This window comes from Ictalurus punctatus, chromosome 5, assembly GCF_001660625.3.
Source record: "Ictalurus punctatus breed USDA103 chromosome 5, Coco_2.0, whole genome shotgun sequence".
Taxonomy (NCBI): Eukaryota; Metazoa; Chordata; class Actinopteri; order Siluriformes; family Ictaluridae; genus Ictalurus; species Ictalurus punctatus.
In genome coordinates this window covers 17,728,968-17,754,204 of record NC_030420.2, presented here as the reverse complement: position 1 = coordinate 17,754,204, position 25,237 = coordinate 17,728,968, and the positions used below count along the sequence as shown (strand labels likewise).

General features: G+C 45.0%; 1 pseudogene; it reads left to right on the top strand.

The window, feature by feature from the left end:
* The first annotated feature begins 8,076 nt into the window (after positions 1-8,076).
* On the top strand, positions 8,077-23,975 carry LOC108265178 (centrosomal protein of 55 kDa-like; annotated as a pseudogene).
* The last annotated feature ends 1,262 nt before the right edge of the window (positions 23,976-25,237 follow it).

Here is a 25,237-nt window from a genome sequence, read left to right as displayed (position 1 = left end):
GGTACCTTGCAACTGCCTACGGAGTCCTCCGGAGTCCTCCAGGATAACACATCCCGGAAGGCCTCCTTCTTTCAGTCAGACGGCTTCCCTGACCACCGGTGTCCACCACGATGTTCGAGGGTTACCACCCCTTGAGGAACCTAAGACCTTGAGACCACAGCTCTCCGCCGCAGCTTCAGCAATGGAGGCTTTGAACATTGCCCACTCAGGCTCAATGCCCCTAACCTCCACAGGGGTGCCAGAAAAACTCCGCCGGAGGTGTGAGTGAAAGATCTCACGGACAGGGGCCTCCTCCAGACGTTCCCAGTTCACCCGCACTACCCGTTTGGGCTTTCCAGGTCTGTCCAGAGTCTTCCCCCACCCCTTGACCCAACTCACCACCAGATGGTGATCAGTTGACAGCTCTGCCCCTCTCGTCACCAGAGTGCCCAGAACATGCGGCCTCAGATCAGATGATACGATTACAAAATCGATCATCGACCTTCGGCCTAGGGTGCTCTGGTACCACGTACACTTATGAGCCTCCTTATGTTCGAACATGGTATTTGTTATAGACAGTCCATGATTAGCACAGAAGTCCAACAATAAATGCCCGCTCGGGTTTAGATCAGGGAGGCCACTCCTCCCGATCACCAATCACGCCTCTCCAGGTATCTCCATCATTGCCCACGTGTGCATTGAAGTCACCCAGCAGAAGTATGGAGTCCCCTACTGGTGCCCCATACAAGACTCCGTTCAGGGTCTCCAAGAAGGCCGAATACTCTGACCTGGTGTTCGGTGCATATGCACAGACAACAGTCAGAGTCCCCCCCCCCCACAACCCATAGGCGTAAGGAGGTGACCCTCTTGTCCCTCGGGGTAAATTCCAATGCAACGGCACTCAACTGGGGACTTGTGAGTATCCCCACACCCACCCAGCACCTCACACCCTGGTCAACTCCAGAGTAGAATAGAATCCATCCCCTATCCAGGAGTACGGTTCCAGAACCAAGACTGTGCGTAGAGGTAAGCCCCACCAGAGCTAACTGGTAGCGCTCCACCTCCCGCACAAGTTCCTTCCCCCACAGAGAGATGACGTTCCACGTCCCCAGAGCCATCCTCTGCCACCCGAGTCTGGTCCGTCGAGACCCCTGAACTTCACTGCCACCCGTGTAGCAGCGCACCCGACCCCCACGGTTCACCTCACAAGTGGTGGGCCCATAGGATGGAGAGGGGACTGCCACGTTGCTTTTTCGGGCTTTGCCCGGCTGGGCTCCGTGGCAAACCCAGCCACCAGGCGCTCGCACTCGGGCCATTCCTCTGGGCCTGGCTCCAGACAGGGGCCCCGGGCTTCCTCCGGGCAGGGTAACTCCTCTTCTTTTTGTTTTTTTCATGAGCGTTTCTTTGAGACCTTACCTAATCAATACCCTGAATGTGTTGACAACAGCAACCATAATCGTCTTTTGTTATTATTATTATTATTGTTGTTGTTGTATAGTAGGGTTTTATTTATTTATTTTTCCATTTTTATTCTGTGTTGAAAAACACATTTTTACACCCTCATCCTTGCATACATATGTCTAAATTAACACTATCAAAGCAGCTCACCAGAGGAGGCGAGCTTGTCGGAATATAGGGAGGGAAAACAACTCCACTCGAACACACCTGAAATTTAAATATGCCGAAAGTGACGCAAGACGCGGCGCGTCATTTAAACTTGTTCTTAACAATGAGGTGTGACCAAGAAGAGACCGTTTTTGTTATTGAGCCATGTTATGCTGAAGTTACTTACAAATACGGCAACAAACACCACAGTCGTAAGTGATAATTGTTTATTATTATTATTATTATTAATTTATTTATTTATTTTATATATATATATATATATATATATATATATATATATATATATATATATATATATATATATATATATATATATATATATATATAGCATTAGACTGAGTTATTAGCTGAAGCAGTGAAGCTATTGAGTTGGATAGCTGCGTTACCTAGCTATATTTACACGCACTTGGGCTGTAGAATTCAGACTATGAACGACGCACCCTGAGGAACACAACCAAGTCCCATTTTGTGCCCCAGAGAATTTTGTCACTGGAGACACTGAGGGAGAGAAACACACAGCAGCTGCTCACTAAAGAACAGGAGTTCTCCATCATGAGGCAACAGCTGCGGGCTGAAGGTGGAGAGGTGGTGGCCTCGTTGCAGAACCAGCTGGATCAGAAGAGTGTTACAATGGTACCTGTCAAGGGGTGTGATATATTAGGCAGCAAGTAAACAGTCAGATTTCGAAGTGTTGGAAACAGGAAAAATGGGCAAGCGTAAGTATCTGTGCGACTTTGACAAGGGCCAAATTATGAGGGTTAGAATTGGACCATGGAGCATTGGAAGAAGGTGGCCTGGTCTGATGAATCATGTTTTCTTTTACATGATGTGGACGGCCTTGTGTGTGCATCACTTACCTAGAGAAGATAGAGAACAGATGGCACCAGGATGCAGGAAGAAGGCAAGCTGACTGAGGCAGTGTGATGCTCTGAGCAGAATTTTCTGCTGGGAAACCTTGGGTCCTGGCATTCATGTGGATGTTGCTTTGACACATACCACTTACCTAAATACTGTTGCAGACCAAGTACACCCCTTCATGGCAATGGTATTGCCTAATGACAGTGGCCTCTTTCAGCAGGATAATGTGTCCTGCCACACTGTAAAAATTGTTTAGGAATGGTTTGAAGAACATGACCTAGAGTTCATGCTGTTGACTTGGCCACCAAATCCCCCAGATGTCAGTCTGATCTCATCATGTTTGGGATGTGCTGGACAAACTAGTCTGATTCATGGAGGCCCCACCTCGCAACTTACAGGACTTAAAGGATCTTGTGCTAATGTCTTGGTGCCAGATACCACAGCACACCTTCAGTGGTCTTGTGGAGTCCATGCCTCGATGAGCCAGAGCTGTTTTGGCAGCACAATGGGGACCTACACAATATTAGGCAGGTGGTTTTAATGTTCTGGCTGATCGGTGTACATTATACAGGCATGAGCAAAGACTTGTGGATTGTGCTAATATCAAGTGGTACATTTAGAGACACATTCATAGTTAGAAGACATAATTACATTAGTAGCTGATTGTGCTACTTCTGTGTTTTGTTATGGTTTAAATCCAGTCTGAAATTATTCAACTGTTTTTTTTTTAATGTTTTTTTTTAAATCTTCAGAAATGTCTCAGTATAACTTTAGTTCACAGGTTTTTTAGGGGTCCCCCCAGAACACCTGTTCACTTTATTTATATTAATCACATCATATTCATAGAATGGGGCACAGTGGCACAGCCTCATTGATCCAGGATCCCTGGCTTGATCCTGAGCTCAAGTTACTGTCTGTATGCATGTTTTCCACAGGTCCACCTTGGTTTTCTCTGGGTTCTCCTGTTTCTCTGAAAAACAAACCAGTAGGTAGATTAGCTATGCTAAAATTGGCTTTAAGTGTGAAGGTGTGCATGCGTAGTAGGGCTGGGTATTGCGACCAATTTGGCGATTCAATTCTTATTTATATGGTGTCGATTCAATATCAGTTAGGTATCAATATTTTATTTAAAATGTTAGTTTTGCAGACATGGAATCCATATTTCAATATAAATGCTGGTAACTGAAACCCTCCTACTTGGCTATATTACTGAAATACACATTTACAATCGTTTAACTACTTTTTACTTTGAGTAACAAACGTTGTAACAAGAAATCATAAATATGTGCAGACAAGGTAAGCACAAACTGCACATTAAAAACATTTAAATGTGCAATAGTGAAATTCATTAACAACTTGAAACATGTATAAGAAATAAAACCGTTTTCAAAATCGAAAACATGGAAGATGGCGACTTGTTCATGACGAGAGGCGAACTACAGATAATATCCTTTCAAGTAAAGCACGAGCATTAAGAATCGATTTGGGGATTTCCCAAATCGATATAGTTTTGTTAAATTGAAGATGATTAAAATCGGAGAATCAGTATTTTTTTTACCCTGCCTGTTATGTTACGGGACTGGAGTGGAAGCAAGTGCAGACTAAAGTCTTTATTCCCAAAACACAAGGTAAATAAACATGAACAGACATACGCGGTCTTAAGCATGAAACGAGATACGAGGCATAAAATAAGAACAGGACACGAAAACACGACCCCTTAGCTTAAGGCTAACTTCCTTATACACATCTATACTTGGTGACTTAGTTAAACGTATTTAATACTGCGCGAAGTGCGCAGAGACACGAGGGGTTTAAATAACTCATGTAATCAACCTTGAACGCAGCCAACTGGAAACAATAAAGACACACCCTCGAACATCAACCAATAACTGAACAGTAAGGAGACAAAACAGAAGCCAAAACAAATGCACATGTCCATAGTAAACAAAGTCACCACTGTCCATACGCAATCAAAAGGCACGCCCTCCGGCTTTCCGTGCACATCGTGCACCGCAGCGCCGTTTGCAGAGGAGGTTGTGACACAGCCTTTAGTGTATTCCCACCACGCTTCCAGTGTTCTATGGATAGATCCAGATCCACCTGGACTCTGACCAGAAAGCACTTACTGAAGATGGAGGAATGAATACATATTCATTTTAAGATTTATATTAGACACTGAACCACTAATTCCTACTGTTAGAGCATGCACAGGCCATTGTTTTAAAGCACATCATGAAGGGCAGGTGCAAAATTCCACCTGCACTAAATAGGGACTGTATGTAGGTCCTCTAGATGCTTATTTTAATACGGCTTTTCTCAACATTTGGAATCATTGTTTTCAATTACATACAGTTTTTATGGGAGATGCATGTATTCTACTATTCTTAGTGCATAGTGCTGGCCCAAATTTTGCCTATTACCTGAAGACACTTAACATAGAAACAGATACTCACATATTCAATTAGAGCAAGAAAAATATGACACCAGCCGTGAGTGAGAAGAAGCAAGGGTCCAGGTTTATTCGTTCCGTTCCACCACACGAGATCCACACAGTTTGAGACGTCCCAAAATGCAATCTCAAAAACCAGAGCTGAAGCTCTTCTAGTTATACAGTTTTCTTAGGGTCAGGATGACCCAGACACCAATATGTTTAGAGTTAGCTGTCCCAGAACACCATTATGTATGTTAACCCTTATCTTGCAGGTGCAGATGGCTCCAAAATATATTTTGTTTTGTTTCACTCTTTAACAATAACCTGACCTTGTCTGTGTCACTGTGACTGGATTTTCGTTGAGAACGGATACTTTCAAACAAACCATCTCAACATTATGAGTAATATGAGTTTTTTGTTTATAGTGCTTGCATGTACAGTACCCTATAAGAGTTTTTCATGAAACAGAATGTGAAACAGAATATGAAACAGATTAATTTCTGTTTTCTGCATACACACCAGGCCTCTGTGTGTGTGTGTGTGTGTGTGTGTGTGTGTGTCTTAGGTGAACATCTGTTCATACAGTCCACCAGCCCAGTGAATTCTCAATAAGATTACATATTACTCATACTAGGTCTCCCTCGTGTTTATTTCATGTATATTTTATATACAACATTTCCCCCTCTGAGGCTATAAAGCCTCACAAACTACACGTATATATTGTTTTGAATCCTGATTCCTTTGATTACACGTTGATTAACTGTGTACCCCCTAAATAGTGATTATTACTACTACTGTAGTTAGTATAAGTGGCTGCTACGAGTAACTACTTGATTGGATCTACACGTCCCTATCTTTCTCAACTGGGCCTGTCAGCCCTCAGTTTTGTATTTTTCGGGACCGCGCAGTGTGTTGCTCTGGTCCTGTGAATAGATAGTTTCATACATAGCAGTTAGTTATCTCATATATGCTCTTAGTACCATCTGCAATTTCTCCAGCGGCAGTCCTTCATAAGGAACAGACTGGCACAGACATGGGTCGACCTGTAAGCATTTCATGCGGTGTTAGATACATAGTCTGCATGCGATAAGTCACTAGTGCAAGAGGTAGAGCATCTACTGAAGCAGGTTCAGTGCCACCACATGTTGCGTTAAGCTTAGCCTCAAAGGTACCATTTACCTTTTCCATTATTCCCTGTGACTGAGGGTGATAAACATATCAAAATCTTAATTTATTCACAGTTACTGTAACACTGTTCTTGTTTTTGTTTTTGAAACAAATGCTGAGCCATTGTCAGAGCTACTCTGAGAGGTATGCCAACTTGAGGAATTACCCCTATGGTCAAAAATTGAATCACTGCTCCAGCAGTCTGTAGAAGGCACTGCCTCCCTCCATCTGCTAAACTTGTCTATCACCAAGTGCGTAAATGGTCTTTCTGGCATGTGCCCGTTTGATACTGATCTTCCCTTTCTGACATTGTTTTGAGCACAAATTTCACACTCAGATTATCATCCAACATTGCCTGTAAGTACAGAGATCATTCGTCTAGCTGTTTCATCTTTCCCCTACCTTCCCCCTCGCACATTGGTTAAAACCATGGGCATCTGACATTCATGCAGTGAGAAGTGCATTAGGTGCAATCAGAAACTTTATAGGTTTCATATAATTCATATGTGGCTATACAAAAAGTGTTACCAGTGCACCAGTAAGTGGACCGCATTTTGTACAGTGTAGTGTTAATAAGTGTAATTTGTTTCTGTAGGATTGTTTGAAAATCTGTTCATATATTTACTGTAACCCAGTGCTCTCTCTGATGGCAATTGTCCACCTTCTAGCAGGTGTTTGTTTAGTTCCACCCCACTAGATGGTAGTATTTTCTCAAAAAGGCTCACACACATTGACAACACAACACATTCAAACAAACCAGAAGCTTTGTTTCTTCTGTGTGTTTGTCTGTTGTTTGTCAGAGTACCTCAAGCAAAGTTTCTAAAATTCATTAATAATTGTTTAAATAGTTTTCCCCTCAGCTATATGCAATACAAATCAACAGAGGTTCTAATCGAATGTCAATGAGTGGGATAACGGTAGCTCAGCAGTTAAGCTGCTATGCTAATGTCCTGAAGGTTTTGACTTCAAGTTTCAAAGCTCTTCACCCCTTAACTATTGTGTTCTATGCTTGGATTAGTCACTTTGCATATTTTTTTCCCCCCAAATGAATAAATAAAAATCAGCAATAATATGAAAAGTGAATAGTTTTTCTTCATAGTGGTAAAACGTGAAGAAACTGAACAGATGCAAATAACTGATCTTTCTGCTAATATGGTTTTCCTCTGGAGGCTAGCCCACTGTCTAGATAGATTTAATTTGTATTTAATAATTCTGAATGAGTGAGTTTTTATGGAGAGGGTGGCTTTTCATGGTGGATGAGACAATTATAAAGTTGCAAGTACATTAAGATTGTATATCAGATTTGAGTATTCAACAACACCATGGTATAAAAATGTTTTAATATGTGGTTGTAGTTTTACTTGAAGAATCACATACTTAATGTATTTAATAGGTTCCTTCAGGTGAGATTGCCATGGTCAAGGAGCAACAGCAAGATGTGAGTCAACAAACAGCATGACCCTCAGATTTTCTTCTCAGTTGCTGTTCAGCATAGTTGAACTCATTACCTGCCGACAAGTGTTTTATTTCCCCCTGTGCAAGGTTCTGGAAAAAAATTGCCAATGGCATGTTTATGACCAACAGAGAGAGGCCTGTATGCAGTGGAATCTGGCCAGAAGTGCAGAGCTCGAGCAGCAGTTAAACGAAGCCAAGCAAACACTAGAACAACAGCACAAAGAGACCAAATCAGAAGGTAGGGGCCCACCGAAAATCAGTAGGAAGTGATGTCAATTGAGTGAATCCACTTCTTTTACATGCTACGAGAAACTCTGCATCTACAGATGTTTTTAAAGGTCCACTCCTTTCCCATCATCCTGCTCACCGGCAGCTAAACACATGATACTCTATATACAGAAACCCAACAGTGTCCTGACTAATCTTATAACAGACAACAAAAAACTATTTTTTATTTATACTGATTCAAAAAGTCTGATAGGTCGGTAGTTAGCATTACATAAAAAAGATCATGCTATGTACTCCCAATTATCTTGCATTATTAACCATATTCGCTTAACTTGAGCCTTTATTTAAAGGTTAATGGGTGCTTCAAGATTCTCTTAACTTCATGAAAGGTAATATTCAGAGGTCTGTCTTTCTGACTACCATGATCCAGGTCAGTCATCTGCCTCCATGCAGCAGGAGAAGCAGCTGCAGGAGAGCCAGAGGGAGATGGAGGAGGAACGCAAAAAGGCAAGCCGCCTACAGGTCGAATTGGTAGAGCTGAAATCAAAGTATGAAGAGAAGAGCCGTGAGGTGGTGCGAGTCCAGGAGAAGCTGCAAGTGGAGCGTAGAGGTGTCCGACAAACTTTAGCAGAAGAAAGGAAGCTGAACACTGTGGGACTACCCAGACTGCAGTGTAAGATAGAGGCGGCTGACGTAAGGCTTGAGGAGGAGAGGAACAGAGCTGCCGAGCTGCTACTGCAGGTACGTTGGTCAGAGCAGTATGTGCAGTACAGTAATGTTACATTTGTAATAAATACAGTTTTTAGATGTAAATATATTGTGTTCATTTTGTTGGCTCAAATTTAGCCTATTACCCAAAAACATTTAAAATTCAACTTAGAAGCCAATACTCACATCTACCTCTGAGACCAGTTGGAGATAGAAAAAATACACCAGCCGTGAGTGAGAAGAAGCAAGGGTCCCAGGCATTTCTAATAACCCAGAAAATAAAAACCCTGAGTTTCTAGTTACTCAGAGGATCAGAAACCAGAATTTTCAGTTACCTAGGGCATCAGAAACTTCATTTTTCAGTTACCCAGAGGATAGAACGTGGACAAGACTAAACAACCTAGAGGGACCTTGGTCTTATCGTTATCTCGAGGGGGGGCAGCTTGACTCAGCCACCCTTATAAATGGCTCCTCATGGTTCTTTCTTAAAATTAAGGCCTTCCTTGCAAGCCAAGAACCCTCACCATTTGAGTCATGAGTAAGTTTACATTTTCCTGTATTTCTAGTTTATAATTTATTTTCATATTTGCACTATATTTCTTATTTATATATATTTATACTACTTGAAAAGCGATTTACTGTACTTCCAACTTCTTAATATCATTACAGTTCCACTGTCCTGCATATCCTACTATTCTGTTTTTTTATAGAGTTTCTCTATTACTATAAGATATTATTAAAGTTATTCATGTGTGTGTATGAGAAAGAGAGAGTGTGTGTGTATGTTGTGTCTGCTTGCCCACCCTTGACTGTACGAGCGTGTGTGTGTGTGTGTGTGTGTGTGTGTATTAGCCCTCCTCAGCTCAGCTCGTATACCTCTTTTTGACTTTTTTGACTATTACTGCTCTTAAAGATCTTTAAAGTGTAATTCCAATTTGTCAATGTCCGCCTAATCCCGCTTCTATGTGTCTAGGTGCCCGTCTTTTCTTCTTCTCCCCTTTGCTGGATGCTAGGTCTCCCTTATGTTTATTTTATGACATTTTTTATCCACAACATTTCCCCCCTCTGAGGCTATAAAGCCTTATACACTACCTTAATTAAACGGGTATCTGTGGAGGAACTGGTTCTGCCGCACCCCATGGCTGTCCCCCGCTAGCTGTCGGAGGATTACTCTAACGAAGCCATAATCCCTGCGCCCGTCCCTGTACTCAAATGGGTCCCTTACATTAACCACTTCTACGCAACACTGATCCAAATAGGAGCTGAGGAGGTTTTGTAGACCTGGTGGGAGACGTGCTAGTGTTGTGCGCCCCGGGGTCTCATAGTAGATTGGCAGCTGGAGAATGGGCCTTAGGACCCCCCTACATCCACTTTGCGCCGGACATGTGTAGATGTACCTAGCCATAACTCTTAACCCTTAACTTACTTCTCCTTTCAACTATATATATATATATCTTATTTTGAATCTAACTACCTTGATTATACGTTTGTTTGCCTACATCGATTATAAGTGTGATTAACTGAGTTCCCCTAATCATTCATTACTACTACTACTGCCGTACGTATGAGTGGCCACTACAGTAACTAACTACTTGATTGGATCTACACGTCCCTATCTTTCTCAACTAGGCCTGTCAGCCCACAGTTTTGTATTTGTCGGGACCTGCAGATTCTTGCTTCCCCTCAAAAACCAAACCCCAGTCTTTCGCAGTCAGGGGTGGGCGAAAAAACCTCCTACGAGGAAAAATTCCCACCCTGCCAGCACTATGTGCTCGGCAGCACCATTATACTTTTCTGTGCCTGATTGCGTCACACTTTGTTGCACATCACATTACATGTCATGTCACATATCACAGCATTTTATAACACTCGACATAACAGTCTTTATCGGCAGTATCCTTCTGTATTCCAGTTGCCTTCGGCTCAAGCACTTTACGTACTGTAGAGAACCACCCTTTGGGGAGAGGTTAGGCTAGCACTTACACCCAGGGTATGGATCATCACATCTTCTCACCCCTCAGGGTTCAGTAGATCTGCAACACAAATGAACACATAGAAAACACCAATAGGTCCCGTTTGTCTCGGATAGGCCCATTACCTTGCCACTACCTTGTACAAACGGGTCCTTGCGCCCCCTTTCCCATCAGTCCTGGCTCATGTCCCGTCTCATGTTCTCGTAGACGGTCTCGCTGGTGTCGCTGCTGTCACTGCTCATTGACCCCTGTCTGTCGCTGCTGTCGCTGCTCATTGTCTCCCGTCGCATGGTCTCAATCACCACCCCCCGTTGAGGCGGTAACGCCTCACCCTTAACAACATACTGGCCAGAAAAGGAGGCTGAGGACATCACCATCCGCCGTGCGCAGGGGATCACACAGCAGGCCACCAGAGCCACAAGGAGAAGGAGGACGAACAGGGACGCTCCCAAGCGGGTCAGGGCAGCAGTCCAATCTCCAGAAAGAAACCAGGAGAGCCACGGCGGGAGGCGGAGACTAGACCCAAAGCCGGAGTTAGCCGCTTGCTCCGTCTGGAGGGCCTGTAGTTGGCCCAGGACCTTGGAGAGAGCTCCCTCAGAACCAGTGTGCAAAGGGATTGCAGCACAGCACTCGGGACCAATCATTGTACAGACACCTTCCTCCGGGGCCCGCATCTGGTCCAGGACAAAACGGTTCTGAGCAGCCATGAGGGAAGTGGCATGGAGCTGATCACGGACCAGTCCGAGAGCACTCAGCGAGTAGTTAATGAAGCGTTGCTCGTTGTACCACATGTAATTAATCCATGCCACGTTGCGGTTGATCTGCACGGCCGGGAGCAAAATAGACGCTACACCACTGCCAACGGCCTCCATGGCTCTGTAGCGAGCAGGAACGCCAACGGGGGTACCCCCAAAGTCAAGATGGATGGTCTCATCAGCAGCCCAGTCAGAATAGTTCGCTGCACCAGCGTCACGGACATACTGAGTCCATAGGGCCACGTCGCGGCGTGAACGGGACCGGCCGGATGACGGTCGGTCAGCCACCAACAAAACACGGGTCTTACCATCCAACCTAACCGGGGCGCAGCATCCCTGCCATTCCGCAGGCAAAGTCTGGCGTACACGTTGGCCCCCGCAAAACCAGAAAACATCCGCAAGGGGAACAGTACCACCACTAAGATCAGGTAGGGGAATTGTCACGTTGGGGGTGCATGGGGGTGAATCACAAACAGAGGGGGTCTCAATTTGCAAATCATTAGCGAACAGGGAGACATTACATCGGGCAGACACATTTCCCACAGGATATATGCCAACAGAGGAGCAGAGGCAGATGGGAAAGAACGAGGGCAGAGACGGTTGGACGCGGACAAAAGTCGACACTTGGGTGGTTACAGGGTGAAACAGGCATGAGGAGCTTGCATTGTGCATCCACGATGGGCCAAAATCAGCAGAAAGGGCCCCAAGGAGGCACACAGTAGGACACAAAAAATCAACAGAATAGGGGTTGGTGAGGCATTCCGTGAGGTTCCCCATAGGCAGCATAAAATGGGGGGTGAGGCTACGATCATGACATACGAGACACGAGCGATCCGTCACAGATCGAGCAGTATGGACCATCCATGCCATATACATGTTACTCTGCTCCTCCGTGAGCGAGGTGTTAGCGGTAGAGATTGAATAGTATTGTAATTTCATTAATTTATGTGCGATCGGAGTTGACATCGGGGCAATGAGGAGGGTCTGGAGAGCCCAGGATGCGAAGGGTGACCCTGTACTATCATGGTAAGAACATGCCGTAGCCGAGCAAAGGAACGGTAGCCACAGGGGGCCAATCGTGGGCAGCTCGAAGGAGCACCTACTCGTCCGTGCCCTACCAGTAATTCTAAGATGTCCTACGCGGAACTCCACAGACCGAGCTGGGGAGAAAGTGAATGAGGCCAAATAGGGACTTCTCCCAATCAGGGACTCTTCATGCGCGAGTCTAAGGAGAGCTAACGCGCACATCGAGCTACGGGAACCTATAGTTGAGCCAGGGGCCGTCCAGGATCGAACATGCCTAATACGGGGATAGGGGGCTGTGCGGGAAGTAGCAGCCACTAGTGGGCGTAACGTATGATAGGAATCCAGGGCATTCCTATTAAACATTGGGTCATAGAAAAAGAAAAAGAGTGCTATTAGCCCTGCTGTAAAAATCACTCTACCCACATACGTGCTACTATTCTGTGGAGCTCGTCCCACCGGTCCCCTCCGGAACCGGTGGTAGGGGAGTGCGCAAGGATTCATGCGGAGACTGAAGTTCAGGAGTAAGCTCAGGTAAGTTCAACTGCGCTGCTAGAGACTGTAGCGTATCTGAGTTGATTAGGCTCAGAGGCAAAGCGGGGTCGTCAAGGTCCTGACAGAGAGTGGCAAACGTAGACAGAAAATCCTCCGTTGTTGGGGTTACAACTTCCTGTGGGCTGGTAACTACACCCGTCACTTCTACTCGGGGCGTGAGAACAGTAAGGCTACTGGCATCAGACTGAGACAGTTTCTCTAGTTTTTCCACAGCTCGCCACTTAGTCTGGGCTTGAGTGCCGTAGGCAGGGCTCAGGGATGCACCCGAATCACTGTCACTATCAGTGAACACCACTGCCCCAATGGGCTTCCTTGTACTGACTAGTCTTGAGGTCGATGGTTGTTCGTCGGTAGTGTCTTGCAGTAGCGGTCCCTTACCTGGTTCGGCGCTGCTGCAGTGGTTCAAGTGATACCAGTAATTCCTCCCCTCTACTTTCACAGCCGTGGGGGTTGCAGCGACCACGGTGAACGGTCCTTCCCGACGTCCCGCAAGGGGGCTCTTTCTCTTGAAAACACGAATGTATACCTGGTCCCCCGGTGCCACTAGGTGCACGTCCTCCCGTACCTCGTTCTCTCCATGGACTGCCTCACGAACCTGTGAATACAAATGTCTATGGATTTTGGTGAGGGTTCGCACATAATCCTGCATTTCGTCCTCCAATTGTGCCAAAGACGGCCCTGTGTATGGACCTCGGGTGAAAGCCATAGGCATTGGGCGCCCAGTAAGCATTTCATGAGGAGTCAAGTGCGTCATACGATTGGTCTGAGAACGCATCTTCATCAATGCCAGTGGTAAGGCCTGTACCCAGTTCAGGCGAGAGCTCTCGCATATTTTTGCCAGTTTATTAACTAGGGTACCGTTCACTCGTTCTACCATGCCCTGGGATTGAGGATGATATACACAGCCTAGCTTATGATCAATCCCCAAGGCAGATGCCACATTGTCAATGACGTTATTCACAAAGTGGGTACAGTTGTACGAACTCAGAAAATCTGGAATACCGAACCGGGGAATGACCTCGCGACATAAAAATTTAGCCGTGGCCCTCGCATCTTCCTTGGAAGTTGCAGCTGCCTCCACCCACCTGCTGAAGCGGTCTACTATTACTAGAATGTAGCGCTTCCCTTCTTTCCGGTTGTCTGCTCCCATGTCTACATAATCCATCATTATATGCCGGAACGGCCCCGTCGGCGGGGGAATATGTCCTAAAGGAGCAGTGAAGTTCTTTCGCACATTGTTCTTGATACACACTTCACATCTTTTCAACGCATAGTCCACCATACTGGCCAGAAATGGGGACCACCATTCCTGACGGATTTTTCGGATAGTTTCGGTCCTATGGGCATGATCCAAGCCATGGGCTTCTTTGATCAAGAGCGGGAGGTAACAGGCTGGGGCTATACACAATCCTTCTATGCTGCGCCACAATCCAGTACCCGCCTCTTTTCTCGCCCCCCGTTTTATCCACGCCGATACTTCGGCCACACCTGCGGTGTTCTGCAGCTCCACCAAGTGGGCCACATTGTCTACCTGCGGATGCCGCATCGGACTTTCCCCAGGCTGAGTTAGGGCCATCATCTGCCCCGGCCCTACGCCAGCTTTCTTAGCTGCCTCATCCGCCAGTGAGTTCCCTTTAGTGATAAAGGAGTCATCGGTCCTATGTGCCCTGCATTTCACTACAGCTAATTTTGTGGGCAATGTCATAGCATATAGTAAATCTGAAATCGCTTCCCCGTGGGTCACGGCGGACCCATCTGCCTGCTGGAATCCCCTTTGAGCCCAGATTGGTCCAAACACATGGCAGACTCCATGAGCATAGGCTGAGTCCGTATATAGTGCAACTCTCATTATGGCCCAAATTACATGCAGCTGTCAACGCCCGTAGTTCAGCTAGCTGGGCCGAGCAGGGTTGGGGGAGCGGAACACTCATCACTACCTCAAACGTCGCCGGGTTTCGTCGTGCTTCTACTACTGCCAACCCAGCCTTATTGCCCGTATCAGTACGATAACAGGAACCGTCCACAAAATACGTATGCTTAGCATTATCAATAGGGCAGTTCTCCAAATCTGAACGCGCTTTCAAAAATATCTCTGATACCGCTACGCACTCATGGGGTACACCATCTATCGGGGTTACCAGTTTATCGGCCGGATTCACTGTGGTGCACCGTTCTATGGTGAGCTCCGGGGCTGACAGAATGGAGTCATATCCTGTTCGATGGGAGTTCGTTATCACAAAGGTCTGACTCGTTAGGAGCGCATGCAGTGCATGGGTCGTATATAATGTAACTGGGTGCCCCATGGTGATTGAGGACGCTTTCTGATATGCAAATGCGGCCGCTGCCAAAGACCGATAACAGGGGGGCATCCCTTTTTCCACGTTATCGAGAACCGTGCTGTAATAGGCGATGGCCTGTTTTCCCATCCCTTGTTGCTGCTGAGTTAGGACGGCCGATGCGTACCCCTTTCTTTCAGATACATAGAGGTGAAACGGTTTGCTATAATCTGGGTTAGCCAATGCAGGAGCGGTCATTAAGGCCATTTTAATATCTGCGAGTGCAGCTAGAGCTTCAGGAGTCCAGACGAGGGGGGCATTTGGCTGTGATTGGTCTGCTGCCTTAATCATATCCCGTAATGGTTGGACCCTTAGCGCAAACTCACATATCCATGGGCGACTGAACCCCGCCATTCCTAGAAACGCCAACATCTGTCGCACGGTGGTTGGCTGTGGGGCCTTGTGTATAGCCTCTACATGCTTTGGCGCTATAGTACGGCTTTCTCCCTCTAACACACGACCTAGGTATTCCACTTTTTGTCTACAAAATTGCAACTTTTCTTTACTTACTTTGTGGCCATTTTCGGCCAACATTCTTAGAACCTTTAGAGAGTCGTGCTGGCATTGCTCTTTGGACGCACTACAAATCAAAAGGTCGTCGACATATTGCAAGATGGTGCTACGGCACTCCAGGGCTGAGAGGTCTTGAGCCAGTACCTGATTAAATATGGATGGGCTTTCACAGTATCCCTGCGGAAGTCTAGTGTATGTGTACTGCTGCCCTTCGTATGTGAAAGCAAACAAATGCTGTGAGTCTGGGTGCAGTGGCACGCTAAAAAATGCTGAGCATAAATCTATGACAGTATACCATTTGGTCCCTTCTGGAATGGTCAACAATAGGGTGTGTGGGTCTGGCACTACTGGTGTTTCCGGTATCACAATTTGGTTAATAGCACGCAAATCATGTACTAGCCTCCACTTCTCTGAGTCAGGTTTTCTAACTGGAAAAATGGGGGTATTGCACTGACAACGGATACTGTTTCTGGTAGGGCAACCTTGCATTCTCTTTTACCTTAATCTGAGCTAGGTCGGCGGATTTAACCAACCCTACGTCGGTCGGATGTTTTGTCCATAGCTGTTCTGGAATAGTTTTCAGTATTTCCTCATTGTCCTGATCTTTTGCTGCCTTAACTGCCATTTGTAAACCACTCCGGTCCGTGCTCGTGCATATGCAGACACTAGTGGCCACGGCGGTATCAACTGCTGTTACTGAGATTCGCACAAACTTTCCATCAGGCGACTTGTGTAACGATGGATTGGTAGTTGGCTTCCACTCTTTTACTTCTTTTGCCTGCCCTATCATTGGCTCTACATCTTCCCGTTCCAGGCCTTTGGTGACCATGAGTGTGACATGGGGCGCTGTCCCTTCCAGCTGATACCAGTTAGTGATTCTATCTGGGAGCTTTATCATAGCCGCCACTCCCTGTGGGCCGCTTATTATTTCCATGGTTTTAATGTCCATTACTTGTCCCTGTTCCATGTCCTCCCAAAGCTGAGCATATTCCTGGTCTCGTCCACCGTCATCATTTTTAATAGTGCAATATAAAGGGGCCTCCACTTCTGTGCAATCGGGCCGCATGTACTGTAACCATGGTTTCCATTCTGCGTATCTGTGCCAGAGTTCCGAGTTAGCTGGATCGGACATCTCTAGCCAGTATACCATCCTCACATTACGGGCGGTGCTAGGTGGCTCGTGCAACAGTAGGAATTGTGTGGATATTGATTTGGGGAACGTCACCCAAATCCCAGTCGCCTCGCACTGTATCTGAGCTCCCAACTTACACAGGGCATCACGTCCCAGTAGGTTAACAGGTGCTCCTGGCGAATATAACAGGGGTGCTTGTATTGTCACGCCATCCAGAGTTAGTTCTTGAGGCTCGGTGAATCGTAAGGTCTGTATTTTTCCTGAGAAGCCCATAGTTTGAATAGCCTTACACAGGGGGAGCTGTGAACCTTCTTTCCCTATACTTGAATATGTAGCTCCAGTGTCGATCATAAAAGGCGCTTGCAAGGTGTTTCCGATTGTCACTGTAACAGTTGGCTCTTGTTCTGGGTGCAGTGTGGTGACGGACTGCATGAGCTCCCCCCCGGGCTTCTCTAGGCCTCCTCAACTCTGGCTGGGTCCCGGCTCCCCATAGGGGCCATACATGGGGCCACCTTGGGGTACTGGGGGTAGCGGTTGACACCGAGGTGGCATTCCATAGCTCTCCGGCACTCTCGGTCCAAGCACCTGACCTCTTCTTTCAGCCCTATCCACGCAGTCTCCCCAAGTTGGTCGTGGGACACGTGGACAATTTCTCCTGAAGTGGCTAGGATCACCGCATCCCCAACACCCTTCAGTTGCCATATCTGGTCTTGGCAAAACTCGACCCCGTCCGTATCCTCGTCCCCTCCCCCAGGCAGGTGGCATTCCCGGGTGCATGGGGGCCCTCATATGATATATGTAATCCATCTGGGCGGGGTGCAGCATAGTAGTTATGTGTGGGACTTGCTGTTGTGGGTGGGCCTGATATCCAATGGCCAACAGCATAGTGTCAGCCTGTGCTGGGGCTGACGCTTGTGGATGGGGCACCATTACTGCCGCTTGTTTAATGTGCTCCCTCCTCCGTTCCTTCTCTTCCTGTTTAGTCCTGGTCAGTTCGCCGAGCTGTGCCTTACAGAGTTGGCTCATTAGGGTTTCAGTGGCATCTTTAGCTTCTTTTTTCAGCTTTCTGTGTTGCTCCACGTGATGGGTCACATGTGCCAGAAATGAAGCCCATTCCATTGCGTTGAGCCCCACCACTTCCTCTAACTTCTTCTGTACCTCCCCAGGGAGAGCCTTCTTCAATAGCACTTTGAACAGTCCCACACTTGCCACTGAATCGTCCCATTTGGCACCCGTTTCATCCCTCCATTTATCTTGAAACTTTTGTATGAAGGTTATCACGTTTTCTTCGTCTTTCAGTTTTATATTTTCAAGCTTCCCAGGGTCCATCTTAGCCGGAAACATACTCCTCACAGCATCCCATATTTCTTGTCGGTACAGGCCAAACGGGATGGCATCAGCCTTGGGGTCGTCTATCAAATCCCTGTGTTCTGCCCCATCAAAAATTTCTTCAGCCCATCCCTTGCCCACTGTTTGGCAGAGAATGGCTTTGATATCGCCTATCGCCAGGTGCTGTCCTGATGTTTTTTCCTCAAACTGCGTAATCCATTTCTGCCCCCCTTCACACATGTTGGGTAGTCGTTGGATCAGGCCCGTTAGGTCCATGAAACTCCAGGGTGCATAATGTAGGGCTTTTCCTTTAACCATGAGGGGCATCATCTGACCTGGAGGTGACCCCCCAACCTGAGTAAGGCTGGGCTCCGACTGGGAGCGGGCATGCGCCAAGTACGCTGTGATACCACGTTCGAATCTCACTGGGGGCTTCAGGCTTGCCCTGCTCCGTAGTGATCTAGCTCCTCTAAGCTCCAAATCCTCCAAGTCCTCCTCCTCACTGACGTCTTGTTCAACTTTTCCTTCGTTGTCTGTTTCAGTCCCCTCGCTCTCAGTCCCCACTTGTTCGTCCAGATCCATGTCTGAACTTACTTGCTTCTTCTTCTGCTGGTGATATATTAGGACTTTTGAGGCCTTACTCAGGCTTTTCACATGTTTTCCTAATGACTGGTTCAGTGCTCTTCTCGACCTCTGTGATTTTGACTCTCCCAAACGGGGCTTGTGCGCATACTTATTCTTCACAGCAGTCGCCATTTGGAACGCTTGACCTGTGAGATTTTTCAATTCATCCATTTTACCCACGCCGTATGATATCCCGTCCTCTAGCCGTCGAATCCTGCCCTCCAATTCCTTATCCTCCTCGATAGCATATGGGGAGAGCACCACATCCCCCTCTATACGGACCACCCGCCCCACATTGTCTCTCGGCTCACTTTTTCCTCCTCCTGTGGTATGTGGAGCCCCTCGTGCTCCGTTTCCACCCTCGTGCCCTCTCTCACTCCTACGACCTTCTTGATTGCCCCTGGTCCCATGCCCCTCCTGCTCCTGTATTTCCCCCAGTTTCTTGTCTTTTTGCTTGTGCACCATTGGCCGTGACCCTGGCCTCAGGGTGCTAGTGCTGGGGGGAATCTCCCCGTGCTCCGGCCACCCCGGAGTGCGGGTCCAGTTTTTCATATACTCCTGTAGTTCCCTGTCCCTCTCCTTGTTGCCTACCTGTGGGAGGTCCAGCCGTGGGCTTTCGCTCTCGACCGGGGTTCTATCCTCGTATTCGGCAGTTCCTTCTTCCATTTTGATAGGTTCTCCATCCTCCCGCATGCGAAGCCTCATTCTTTGGTATCCGGTGAATGTTCCCTGTATGTCCACCTCAGTTTCCTTCCATTCATCTTCTCTGTCTTCCAGGTCTTGCATCATGTAGAGCCCGGCAGGTGGGGCACTTCCGACAGGTCTCACTGGAGGGCGGTACTGAGGATTATATGAGGGCGGGGCCTCGGCCCATTCCTCCTGAATGGCCTCTTTTATCTTTTTTCCTAGGCTTGCTTCCCTTTCTTCTTTCTTCCGTATCACCGCCTCTGCTCGTTCTCTCTGCCATGTATCCTTCTCCTTCTCCTCTTTCCCTGCCTCCACAAACCAGTCCACTATCTTCTCTGTCTTCACACATTTCTCCCTCACTCTCAAGCCTTTTTTCTGTTCATTCCATACAGCTAATCTCTCTTTCATTATCTGGCATAGCTGTTCATCAAAAGTACCTTCCTCGGGCCATTTCCACTCACCACTAGTCTTCTCACTCCATTTTTTACAATAATGCCTAATGTCCTTCTCATCTGTACAGTGTTTGCTTATCACCCTCTCTATCGGGCTCATCTTTTTCTTACATTCAGCCATAACTCTGGCCGTGTCTCACACCTCTCAGCCCTTAGAGTCTGTTGTACATGCCCCCTAAATCCACTAAGTTACCTGCTGTTCCAGCCTGCTTAGCCTATCTCGTACCGATTTATGCCGGCTTTTCCCTTCCATCCGTACTCGGCCCAGCCAGCCTCCCCAGGGACTCACATACACTCAGAGTACATACATTCAATTTACTTATGACGATTAATTAATTTAGTAAAATGATTCAATTACTCTTATAAGTCTTAAGTTTAACTTTAGGTAATTCACACAGCCTCACACAACGGCCAATCCGGCAATTCTTACATGTTTACAATATTCTTAGACATAATATTTACCTATTCAACATTACCCAATTTTGGGTAATTAAACAAAAATTAAATTGTATTATTATTTGTCATTTAACTGAACAACACCTTCATAATTTATGGAATATAAATGAAAGGTCCCAATGGACTGACTCACTGATTTCTCAACAATTTTGTTATATATTACTGGTCTAGAAGTTCTTATTCACCCAATGGGCAGTCTGACAGATGCCTAAAATATTTACAATGTTCTTGCATGCTCCCCCAATTTTTAAAACAGCAGTTATTGATACCAATAAAGTTATAATACACACAGTCACACCCGACTCACAGAAAGTCCGTACCAGATTCAAAACATTAAAAAAAATTTTTAAAAAAATAAAAAAATCTCACACTGTTCTATGTTACTCAGCTCAATCTGAAGTGCGCACACACACACATTTTTCTTCTTTTCCTTTTTTTCTTTCCACACAGACAGCAGGCCTGCTTGCGCAGATAAGAACAGATAGGAACACACACATACACCCCTTTCTATCAACAACGCCGGCAAGCTCCCATACACACATTGTATTTCACATTATTACACTTATTTATGTTACTACATGAAGTTTTCAAAGTATAAAGCACCTCCATACCAGCTCCGTATGCATGAAGCTTACAGCCATACAAATTAAATCCAACTTTCTCCAAAAAAAAATTTTCTTTTCTCTAAATCTTATCCAACTTATCCAACACACATATCTCTTTAGGTATGGAGCTCATGTTCACAGCACTAATAAATACATTTTCCCTGTCTCCAAAACTTACACGCTCTCACACCGCACTCATATTATAAGCACATATATTATAAGCACACACATTTGTTAGTACACATTCCATTCATACACCGGGCATGCTGTATTGCACGACCCGGACCTGGGCCCAGGATTTATTCCCCTCTCTATCCAGCCCTGGAATCTAATCTATCTATCTATCTTTTATCTAATCTTTTTCCAGCGGTATTAGGGGTCCCCACCAATGCAGCCGCCACTAGTCTGCTAGTCTAGTCTAGTAGCCGGTATCTGGGGTCTGAGGCCTCATTTTCCACCTGCTTTCTATCCCAGCCCTGGAGTATTTCTCTTTTTTTTCTTCTACCTTTTTTCTACCTTCCTCCAGCGGTATTGCAGGACTTACACAACACATATACAATTTCATTACACAGTCTTATGAACCTTATACAATTACAAAACGTACAATCTTCTACAATCTACACTTCTCTTACCTCTTCTCACTCACTCAAGGTTCTTTTGGAGACCCACTTAGTCCTTCTTCCCACCCCGGGGCTTCCCAATCGTAACAACAGAACACTAAAACAGAGCTTTGAAATAACAGGCGTCTGCAGTGCCTTTTTCCTATACGGCCTGTCTGTTGCTTAGAGGGCGAAGTCCCACGGGAGAGATTCCAGACATATAGATCTTAGCCCAGTCCCATCTGGGGTGCCAAATGTTGGCTCGAATTTAGCCTATTACCCAAAAACATTTAAAATTCAATTTAGAAGCCAATACTCACATATACCTCTGAGACCAGTTGGAGATAGAAAAAATACACCAGCCGTGAGTGAGAAGAAGCAAGGGTCCAGCTTTATTGTTCCATTCCACCACACGAGATCCACACCGATGAGAATTCTCAAAAGTGATCCTCCTACCCTGAGCTTAAGCTCCAGTATTTATACTGTATTTACACACTAAATAACCCATATGTTTCAAGAAGACTATGATCTCACTACCAATAGGGTTAAAAAAGAGCTCATTTACTTTACTCTTATGTTCCAGAAAAGGGCTATTTCACTTACACATAGAATTGAAACCAGGGGTTTTAATTTACACATAAAATCAGAACCCAGGCATTTCTAATAACCCAGAAAATAAAAACCCTGAGTTTCTAGTTACTCAGAGGATCAGAAACCAGAATTTTCAGTTACCTAGGGCATCAGAAACTTCGTTTTTCAGTTACCCAGAGGATAGAACGTGGACAAGACTAAACAACCTAGAGGGACCTTGGTCTTATCGTTATCTCGAGGGGGGGGCAGCTTGACTCAGCCACCCTTATAAATGGCTCCTCATGGTTCTTTCTTAAAATTAAGGCCTTCCTTGCGAGCCAAGAACCCTCACCATTTGAGTCATGAGTAAGTTTACATTTTCCTGTATTTCTAGTTTATAATTTATTTTCATATTTGCACTATATTTCTTATTTATATATATTTATACTACTTGAAAAGCGGTTTACTGTACTTCCAACTTCTTAATATCATTACAGTTCTACTGTCCTGCATATCCTACTATTCTGTTTTTTTATAGAGTTTCTCTATTACTATAAGATATTATTAAAGTTATTCATGTGTGTGTATGAGAAAGAGAGAGTGTGTGTGTATGTTGTGTCTGCTTGCCCGCCCTTGACTGTACGAGCGTGTGTGTGTGTGTGTGTGTGTGTGTGTGTGTGTGTGTGTGTGTGTGTATTAGCCCTCCTCAGCTCAGCTCGTATACCTCTTTTTGACTTTTTTGACTATTACTGCTCTTAAAGATCTTTAAAGTGTAATTCCAATTTGTCAATGTCCGCCTAATCCCGCTTCTATGTGTCTAGGTGCCCGTCTTTTCTTCTTCTCCCCTTTGCTGGATGCTTGGTCTCCCTTATGTTTATTTTATGACATTTTTTATCCACAACAATTTCAATGATAATGTTGGAAAAGATCAAATAATTGTATCTTATATGCTCTTCCAACCATCTTTTCAGTCCATGCACTGCACCTCGTGTATATAGTACCGGACAGTTACACTGTCCCTGTTTCACCTACAAGTATAATGGTTTCTCCTTTGAAAGGCGAACTATCTTCAGAAATCTCTATTGACTTGGCATGAAGATCAGAAAAGAATGGCTGTTTTAGAGCAACAGGTACAAGATTTTGCTTCAGTGACCCTTTATAATACCAGATAGATGATAGAACGATTCTCTAAAGCATTTCCAACTTTATCTGGCAGATCCAATTGTCTGCCAGAGACTTTGAGAACAAGAAAATGGACCGACAAAGTCTACAGCAACAGCTCCACAAAGTGCTGATGGAGCTTCACAAGGCTAGAGACCAAATCACACGCTTGGAGTCGTCAGAAATTCACTTTCATCACATGATCAGGCTAAACTAAAATCACCTAAAATCAACCCATACAAGAGCTAAGATGTAGCTCTTGTATGGGTTGATTTTAGTTAATATACTATGTTATTCAGAATGTAGCAGGTGTTATGATGGAGAATCAGTGGTTCTAAACTGACATAAAACCCTATTTAGCAAGACACTTGATCCGTAACTCTTCATTTGTATGTTTATGGTCATATTTATATTCAGTATCACTTTTGGGGTAAAGTTGATTTTATAAGTAAATCAAAAAGTAATTCAGTCAATCCAAATCAATGAACTTTATTTATTTGTTTATTTGTTTATTTATTTATTTTAATAAAAATATAAAGAAACTGCAGCGAGAAACTCGGTTCTCTGAGCCAAGCTCATACACCAGGCTGGATTTGGATAAGATGACCAATCAGGACCGTATCCTGAACCCCACTTCTCCATTAAAGAGCTCCAACACATTGGATGAGAGCTTTATTGAGTGTCCCAACTGCAGGGCTTCATATAAGCCACCACAGAGAGCTCCTTGAACATACTGACTACTGCTTTAATTAAGGGATTAGGGCTTGATATTGTTTATATATCAATATATATATAATTGATATATAATTATATTTCTAATTATATAAATATTTCCACTGTTTCACTGCTTTCCACTGTTGTTTTTTCATTTAGTTTTGGATTAATCAGTGGTGTGCTTGATAGGCTTTTGAGTATTTGCAAAGGTATTGCCTATCCATTAATGTGGATCATATTTAAAGTACATTTTAACTTATGTTAGTTCTGTTTGGGTAACTGTAATGTACCCATGTGGCAAGTTTTCTTACCTAGTATCAACTCACAGGTGTTGAAGTGGCACAAGATAGACTCACTTTCAGTAATCTGTCCTGATGCTGGAAATCAGATCTGTTTTGAATTAGGCTGAATGTGCGTAAATCCTTGTATTAGACCTATTTAATGAAAACAAAGCAAACAATCCAAAATCACTGAGCAAACTCGTGGTCAAAAAACAGGCAAAAGACAGGCAATCCTCAAACAGGACAAACTAGGTCAGGCCATAAACACGGGAACTGTGGACAGAAACAGGATCAAATGAGGAATGACAAACAAAGTAAAAACACGGCTTGGTAATGTCAGAACATGGTAAGCTGAGCTTATACTTTTCAAAGAATGAATGAATAAAAGTCTCTTTTAAGGGTGCTTGTTTGTGAGGCTCAATTGGGTCCTCAATTGGGTCCAGGGTGCTTACCAGTGCTCGAACTCATCTACACAATATACTGATTGATGACCTAGGGAGCAAGGGGCCCTTGACTCGCGTAGTGTCCTTTGGTTGCACTCTGCAAAATCTTGCTAGAAGCAGTATGCCATCCAGGTATTTCTTGCCTACTGTTTCTCGCCTACTGAGAATTCGGACGTATTAGCCCTCTGGCGTACATCTTTTCACCTACCTTGTAGTAGGGTAGTATACAATTTTGGACACAGCCAATATTTAATAAATAGTCATTAATGGTACAATGTATTATTATTATTATTATTATTATTATTGATAATAATAACAATATAGAAGTTCTAGTGAAGGAACCAAGAACACAATTATCCATAAAAATAAAAAAAAACAATTAAAAAAAACAAAAAACCCATTTAGTGCAAGATTGCTTGTTACTGGCAGATTAGCATTGTAGTGATTACAGAATGCTGTCTACCCAGCCTGGTTAATAACAGAAATTGCCAGTGTAAAGCTGTTTTAATGGTTAGCAATGTTTGTTATCAGGGAGTGGAATTTCTTTCCTGATGGTAGATTTTAGAATAGGTAATGT